Below are 8,468 nucleotides of genomic sequence, written 5' to 3'. Positions count from 1 at the left end.
AAGCACCGACCAGTACGCGACACACACACACACACACACACACACACATATAGTTAAGGAATAACCGAAAACTATTAGACGAGTCACAATCATTCCTAGGTGTGCTAAATATTTGAGTACCACACCCTACACACGAGAGGACTCGAACCCGCTTAGTTCAATAGAATTTGGCTCAATTTCAACTTCAATTTTCAATTTCCACTCTTCTACTCAAATCAATGATGCCTCTTTCACAAAAAGAAACAAAGAATTAAGGCATATAAATTGATGAGAACTGTTCGACATTAATGCGTACATTCTAGCTAGTATAATTTGATCCATAAGTGCAAATCTATGGCCCTCTTCTCCCATCAGCTCAAGGATTGAAGATGAAATTCTCACACTTACACTTCCTGTTCATGGGTTAGTAAATAGAGCTTTAATCCCCTCTTCCATTAATGTTGACGTAGAACCTGAACTGCCTCACAGGGGCCGTTTTTAAGGCATATCCCCTTCCACCCCAACGAGCTCAAACCAATCATGGAGAAGTCCTTCACAATCTCATGGCTTTTTTTCTCCTGCAATTCAACCATTAATCTTCAAATATGAAGCAAACCATGAACAGATAACAAGATGTTATTTACCTATTTTTAACTTCACTTTATTGAATTCCCTTTGCATGAAAATGCATCTACTTGCATTGCAATCCATTTATAGCCATCTGGTATATAAGGATACACATGTTTAATTAAACTCTTCTCTTGTGCTAATTAAAATCTCTCTTGATTAGTGGCAGCTAGTATGAGAAACAAAACATAGATATTAACTTTCATTATCCTACTTCTTCCTATGCTGAGTTGGGAAAATATCACCATTGTCGAAGTGGAGTAAAAATAGATATTGATTGGTTCCAACACTATGGGTTGAAAGAGAAGGAAAGAAGAGAAGAAAGCTTTACAGAGAAAGAGAAAGAAGAATAGAATACAGGGAAGAGAGTTCTGTAGCAAGTTTTAGGTTTTCTTAGAATCATACATTAAAAAAAAACTATAAGATCTCAATATCTAATCCTCCCTTTGGTTGTTGTATGCATCCATTAATTACTGTTATTTCTTACTTGTTGCATTATTGAAATCTTTGCCTTGCTTTCTTAGAGGTTACTGATCTAGTGTTGAAACATATCTCTTGCTTGTAAGGTGGTTACCATTTTATGATCAAAGTGCCAGACTAAGGCTGTCATATGAGATTTATGAGACTTGTGCTAATAGTTTTAAGGAGGTTTCTATCCTCATGATTATAGTGTTCCTTCTTGAATGAACCAAAAGCATTCTTTAGTTTAAAAAAGTTACTCAAGAAAGTTGAAGCTAATCTCCAATGCTTTAAAAGGCAAAAAAAGTAATGAATTAAAAGTTTAAAAGATTTTAATTCTTAGTTGATTAGTAGATTTGGATTTGAATGATGATTAAATCATAAAAAATTGGTTTCAATGTTTAAATATTTCATTTCTAGTTGATTTAGATAAAAAATAGAAATCAATTTTGATTTGAGTTAATTACTCTCACTCACTCTCTCTCTCTCTCTCTCAGGAAAAAAATTTCAGGAAAAAAATTGTCAAGTCAAGTATTTGCTATTAATGGATAAAAAATGCACGCCCACATTTATTATGAGTCGTTAGTTCTCTACTTCATGTTTCTGGCATCATTAGGCTGCATAAGCATACATTGTGTTGTACTCAAAATGATATTAAATTCAAGAATTTTGCTGTAATTTCATGGGAATCAATGGAGAACGTCAGTAAGATCATTCTAACTTTCTTAAACATTAATTTTGCAATGGAATTTATTTTATTTTCATCTGTAATGAGTAGAACTTAAACTTTTCTTTCCCTTGAGTTGAATTTTATGCAGTTATGTGATTGTCTGTAATTTGATCATAAGTTGATATTTTAACCATTTGAATTTAATTTACTCCTAATTTGATCACTCGGGTAATTAAAATTGGATGTGATCTAGTACTACAGGAGTAAGCTAGTGGAATAATTAAGTTAACCTGTATTACTCTAAGAGAATAAAAATATTGTTGTTAGGATGGTGCGATCATTAGGAAAATTTGCAGGCACTAGAATTTTTTGCATGGTTATGAGATTAACTAGAAACCTAAAGTTTCTTATGACCATCGGGAGAGGCTAAGAAAAACTGATGTTCCTTATTATCAACTTCATTTGAGTCATATAGATTGATGTGGTTTATATAAGACCAATTCAGGGGAGGTTTTCTTTCACTTATTCTAACTTAAAACTAGTTATAGGATTTATTTTTTTACAAAAAATTAAGATTAGAAACTTTCATATCGATCTCCAAATTTTCGAACATTTGGACTAGACCCTAAAACAATATGCTAACATTTTTCTAGACTGAGTTCAATTGTTCATCATGGCATTGATACATAGAATTGGTTCCATATACTATTTGGTTGGCATGTATACTTGTGTGTACCACTGGTGCTTCATAGTATTTCTTTCACATTAAGTTTTTTACAATGTTACCAAAAAACAACCAAGAATTTCCAATTGTAGGAATATTTTAGTCTAACCATTTGAACTTAAACTTAAAATTTTAGAGTTGTACTTCTACTATTTATTTAACATTTCTTGAGTTAAAAAAATTAAAAAATATCTTGTGTTGTGTGCTTCATGTACACTTGTTTTCGAATTTTTGGTTATTGTGAAAATTCTGTTTTGTTTGTTTTTTTTTCTTACTTTCAATATGCTATCTACTTAATTTTAGTTTTCCAAGTTATTTTATTGAGAATTTATAAAACTATTACAAAAAATTAAGATTAGAAACTTTCATATCAATCTCCACATTTTCAAACATTTGGACTAGACTCTAAAACAATATGCTAACACTTTTCTAGACCGAGTTCAATTGTTCATCGTGGCATTGATACATAGAATTGGTTTCATATACTATTTGGTTGGCATGTATACTTGTGTGTACCACTGATGCTTCATAGTATTTCATTCACATTAAGTTTTTTACAATGTTACCAGAAAACAACCAAGAATTTCCAATTGTAGGAATATTTTAGTCTAACCATTCGAATTTAGACTTAAAATTTTAGTGTTGTACTTCTACTATAATTTATTTAACATTTCTTGAGTTTAAAAAATTTAAAAATATCTTGTGTTGTGTGCTTCATGTACACTTGTTTTCGACTTTTTGGTTATTGTGAAAATTATGTTTTGTTTGTTTGTTTGTTTTTGTTTTTTTTACTTTCAATATGCTATCTACTTAATTTTAGTTTTCCAAGTTATTTGATTGAGAATTTATAAAACTATTAGTTTAGAGCCACTTTATTAGATTGTTCTAATTGTGTATTCGTAGAATTGAAGCTTCAAATTTAGTACCCAATGACTCTGCACTAGAAAAAATCATTAAAAAAATTAGAGATTAAAAATACTTAAAAATAAATTAAGAGAGATGACAACATACCTTAAGAAGAATATAACACATCTAGACCCATTGTCATGTCCAGATCGCTTAGGGAATTTGTTAACCCATGGTAGAAGAGATTCACTTTAGTATCAACAATCCTGCTTACAAGCCAATACTTTCAAACTCAACCATGTTATTATTCAAATGATATAAAATAATCAGTTTGAAGGATCACCCACGGAAGACCCTAACTTCAATTTGCCAGCTTCCTTGAACTATGTGTTACCTTTTGATATAACAGTGTCTCTTACAACACTATTGTACTTAGATTTTCTCTGTCTCACTTAAGGAAATGACTAAGATGTGACTCAATTCATTAGCATTATAATCAATCGCCATATGAAATGAATTATCCCACATATTCCTAACAAAATATTTTCTTAAATCCAAAACGACAAAACTTAGGAATGACATTACTTCATTTACCTAATTATAAAGAGAATTAATTTATGAAGCTTAGGAGAGATTGAAGAAGTTACTTGGGAAATGTCTCCACCACTCCTTTCTGGATTGGCTTATAATTTAAACATTTTATAATAGGTTGGCAGAAAAGTTGAGGTCCGTAATAGATACTGCTGTGAGGATCACTCATGTCTAAGCCATTTGAGGAGGCGTATTCATTGATTGAGGAGTTGATGACAAAAATTTTTTATTGTCCATAAGATAGAGTCAATCCTAAGAAGATAGCTAGTGTGTATGATACAGATCTGTTAATAATTTTAACCTCTCAAATAGCAGCTCTCCAGAAAATTGGATAATTTAGGATTGAATTTTGCACCACAATCAACAGTAATAGACAAAATTGCATATGAACAATTAATTGATCTGAGTATTATGCTTGTAGAATCCATATATGATATCATAAATAGATTAAATAATATCTAATCCAATTCCTACAACCAGGTTTGAAGAATCATCTAAACTTTAACTAGAACATTAATAACCAAGTGGTAAGACATCAATACTGAGGTAACAACTAGCCCCAAGTAATTAGAATAAATGACAACCCTATACTAACATACCCACCAAGATTCATTTTTAATCCTCAGTTTAAGGAAAAAATAATATCTTTGGAAGAAGTAGTACTAAACATGGGAAATCAAATACAAAGTTACGTTGTAGCTCTTAGGAATATTGAGACACAACTTGGACAAATAGCTAAATCATTGAACAAGAGACCCTAAGGGACATTACCAAGTTATACAGAGATAATTCAAAAGGATAAAAATGTGGAGATTGACAATGTTATAAGAATTAGGAGTGGGAAGATGCTTGATGAGCTCAGAGAGGAAAACCCTAGAATAGAGGAACTTAAGTTTGAGCCTGATAGACATATAAAAACACTCAACCCATACTTAGAAAAAATACCTTCACCATCTAGGATAGACTAAGAAAGATCACCACCACCTTTTTCTCAAAGGTTGACTAAATAGAAAATAAACCAACAATTCTCTAAATTTTTAGAAAAATTCAAGAAGCTCATTATTAACATTCCATTTGTTGAAGCACTTGAATAACCATCTAGTTATAGAAAATTTATAAAAGAGTTTTTGAACAAGAAAGGTAAGTTTTTGAATTTTTAAGTTGTGGCATTAAGTGAAAAATATAGAGTTATAATTCAAAGAAAACCCCCACAAAAATTGTATGATCCAGGTAGTTTTATCATTTTTTGCATTCAGAGAACAATTTATTTGACATACAATATGTGACTCAGGGGCTATCATAAACTTAATTCCATTTTCAGTGTTTGAAAGATTATGACTTGGAGAGCTTAAATCTGACATTATGACCCTTCAATTAGCTGGCCAACTCTTAAAATTTTTAAGAGTGTTATTGAAAATATCCTAGTGAAAATGAAAAAAATTCATCTTCCCTATTGACTTCATCGTATTGGATATGAAGGAAAATGCAGAGATCTCTATTATTTTTGGACGGTCTTTTCTTGCAACTAATAGGGAGAACATTTATTACAAAAAAGAGAATTAACTATTAAAGCACAACATGAAGAAGTGACTTTTCATATTCATGTTCTTATACCACCCATAATTATATCCTAGACCAACGTTTAAGATTGAAAATATAAAAGCAGCAAGAGATATTAAATGAGAATTTGAAAAAAAAAGATTTAATATTTCAAAAAGAGGAAAGTAAGGGAACACAACAAATATCATTAGGGGGGTCTCTGAGGTATTCCAAACATTGGAAGATAAATTGAGGATTTTTAAACTTGATATTTGATTTAGGAGAAAAATCTTGATACTAATCAGACCTTGTCGGGTTGACGACATAAAACTAAGCGCTATTTGGAAGCCATCCCAAGTGTTTTCTTATGGCGTGATCACTTGTTTGCTTTACTTTATGATATATGAGTGCTTTGGTCAAACTGAGGACGTTAAACTAAATTTTTTTGAGAGGCAGCCCATACTTGTGTTTGCTTGATTAACAATATGTTGTGTGTGACACTTTCTTTTCTAAAAAATAGAGATGACTGCCTGATTTTACATGATAATGAAGTAAGTTGTTTTCTACCGCCGAGCAGTGATGGAATAATTTATTCCCCAATGACAACATTTACCTTATTTAACCTATGTTGCAACAAGTTCTGAACACTTCTTCCTTTTTCCATAATACCATTAAAATGCTTTTCTTGCTTATTATCTCGTGCTAGCTCACACTATTTAGAGGAAAATGAAAGATAGAGTTTTTAATGTCAAAGCAACAACATTGAATGGGATTGTGTTTAAAATTTTAGTGGCTTATAAGCCGCATAAATAGAAACTCCAAGTCTTCTTGGCCTTATGAAATAAAAATCTTATTTGACAAATAAAAATGTATTAACAAGTTCTAGGCTTTTGAACTTTGATTGAACTTTTTTATCTATTTTGTTATGGGTACATACATTTGCCTTGATAGTTTTAATGACATTTTAAATATGATTAAGAGGACTTTTCTTTTATCAAAATGATTATATTATTCTTCAATATTAATGTTTGGACTGATTTTATGATAATGGTTAGTTGTTATTATGTTATTTCGGTTTATCACTATTGAATGTTTGTCTAATACCATCCTAACTTCAATATTTCTTATACATTTGTTCTCTTGCCTTGAAGCATAAGAATGATGTTTTTTTAAGTGGATTGGGGTAATAAGGATTTCTAGAGGTTCATTATACAATTGCTCATAAATGCAGGTTAACTACATCAGTTTCACAGTACAATCATGTTTCTTTTCCTCCATTATTGATTGCATGGTGGGCTATTTTTGGGCTTTATATTAATTTTTTGGCATTCAATTTTTAGACTAGATTTTGAATGCTATGGACAGGATACTGACTAAATTATATTTTTCTATCAGGCTTATTGTATACTATCTTTTGAAGCTTTTTTTAAATAGGTTGCTTCAATCTTGTCCCCATTTCATGATTTTTTTTTTCTTAATAAAGTTGGACTAAACACTCATCATTTATTGAAAGAAAAAAAAGGAAATAAATTTCCATGTAAAATGGCAGAAACACAAGCAACATGCATGTCGGATAATTGTTATCTATTTATCTTCAAGCACTTATTTATTGTTATTTTCAAAACCTTACACAAATGACTACGTACAGAGGCAGTCTTCTTCACTCGACATGCCAGAAACAAAACAAGATGATGTTGGAGGACTGCAATCTTAAATAAATAAATATAATATAATATAATAACTGAAGTTTTCAGAAAGTTGCCGCCTTAAAATATGTGAGAGTTGGTTTCTCACGACCTTGCATCATCTCCGCAGTTGATTTATTATATATATATATATATATATATATATATATCTATAAAAAAATTACTCTCATGTTACTAGCTATTCACTATGATAGGACATGTTCAACTTTGAACAGTTTTTCTACAACTTGACAAACTTATTTTTATAAATATTTGTGCGTGGAAAAAATAATATGGCTAAAGAACACATATAGGTATGGTGTGGATCACACCACAAAACAATGTAATGTATGGCGTGGCGTGCATCAACCCGCAATGCGGAGTGGTGCAATTTACGCTGGCTTCTAGAAGTTCGGATGTCAGAAGTAATATTTTCTAGCGTGTTTTCTTTTTTTCTCATTTTTAATAATTATTTTAAGTTAATATTCATAGTATTTATTTAATTTTGTTATATTGCTTTTCAAAGGGTATAATATTTGTTCTATTTATAATTTTATAATTTTTAAGTTTAAAAATTATTATATCATGGTAGTATATATGGGTACAATGGTTTTAACAATTTAATTTTAGTTTTAACACTTTAATTTTTATCTCTATCTAACTTTTAATGTAATATAATTAGAATCGTGAACGTTCAAAACGGGACAATAGATGAAAATGTTTTTCTAATTTTAGTAATTACATCTAAGCTAATCTTTTTATATTTCCAAAAGGGATAATTGATTTTAGTAAAAAAAATTGGAACGTGTTGGACATATTGACGTTTGAGCCTAATTTTAACTCAAATTAATTAGAACATGGTTAATAAAAGGATCATAGTTGAAAATCTTGTCTGAATAAAATTAACTTTAATTTATATTAACCGACCAAGTTGACTCTATTTTTTAGTTTATATATATATATATATATATATTTCAAACGTATAATTTTATTAATATAAAAAAATAACTTTGGCCTAGAAAAAATTTAAAATAATAATTATTATTTTTAAATAATATAATATATTAAACTTTAATGAAAAATTATAAATCTAAAATTAAAATTTGATTTTATCAATGTTTAAATTATAGACACACACACACACACACACACTCACTCACTCACTCAGATCAGTTGATTGAGCATCTGCTTGCCAGTTGTAAGTCCCCTCTCTGGTTTGGGGTTCGATTCTCCCCTAGTGTAGGGCGGGGTACTTGAATTATTAGGCACATAAGGGGGGTGGGGACTCGTATCATGGCCTCGGACCATTTCTTTTTAAAATAAATAAATATATATATATATATATATA

This window comes from Phalaenopsis equestris, unplaced genomic scaffold (assembly GCF_001263595.1).
Source record: "Phalaenopsis equestris unplaced genomic scaffold, ASM126359v1 Scaffold000002, whole genome shotgun sequence".
Taxonomy (NCBI): domain Eukaryota; kingdom Viridiplantae; phylum Streptophyta; class Magnoliopsida; order Asparagales; family Orchidaceae; genus Phalaenopsis; species Phalaenopsis equestris.
Note: the sequence above shows the minus strand (reverse complement) of the source record.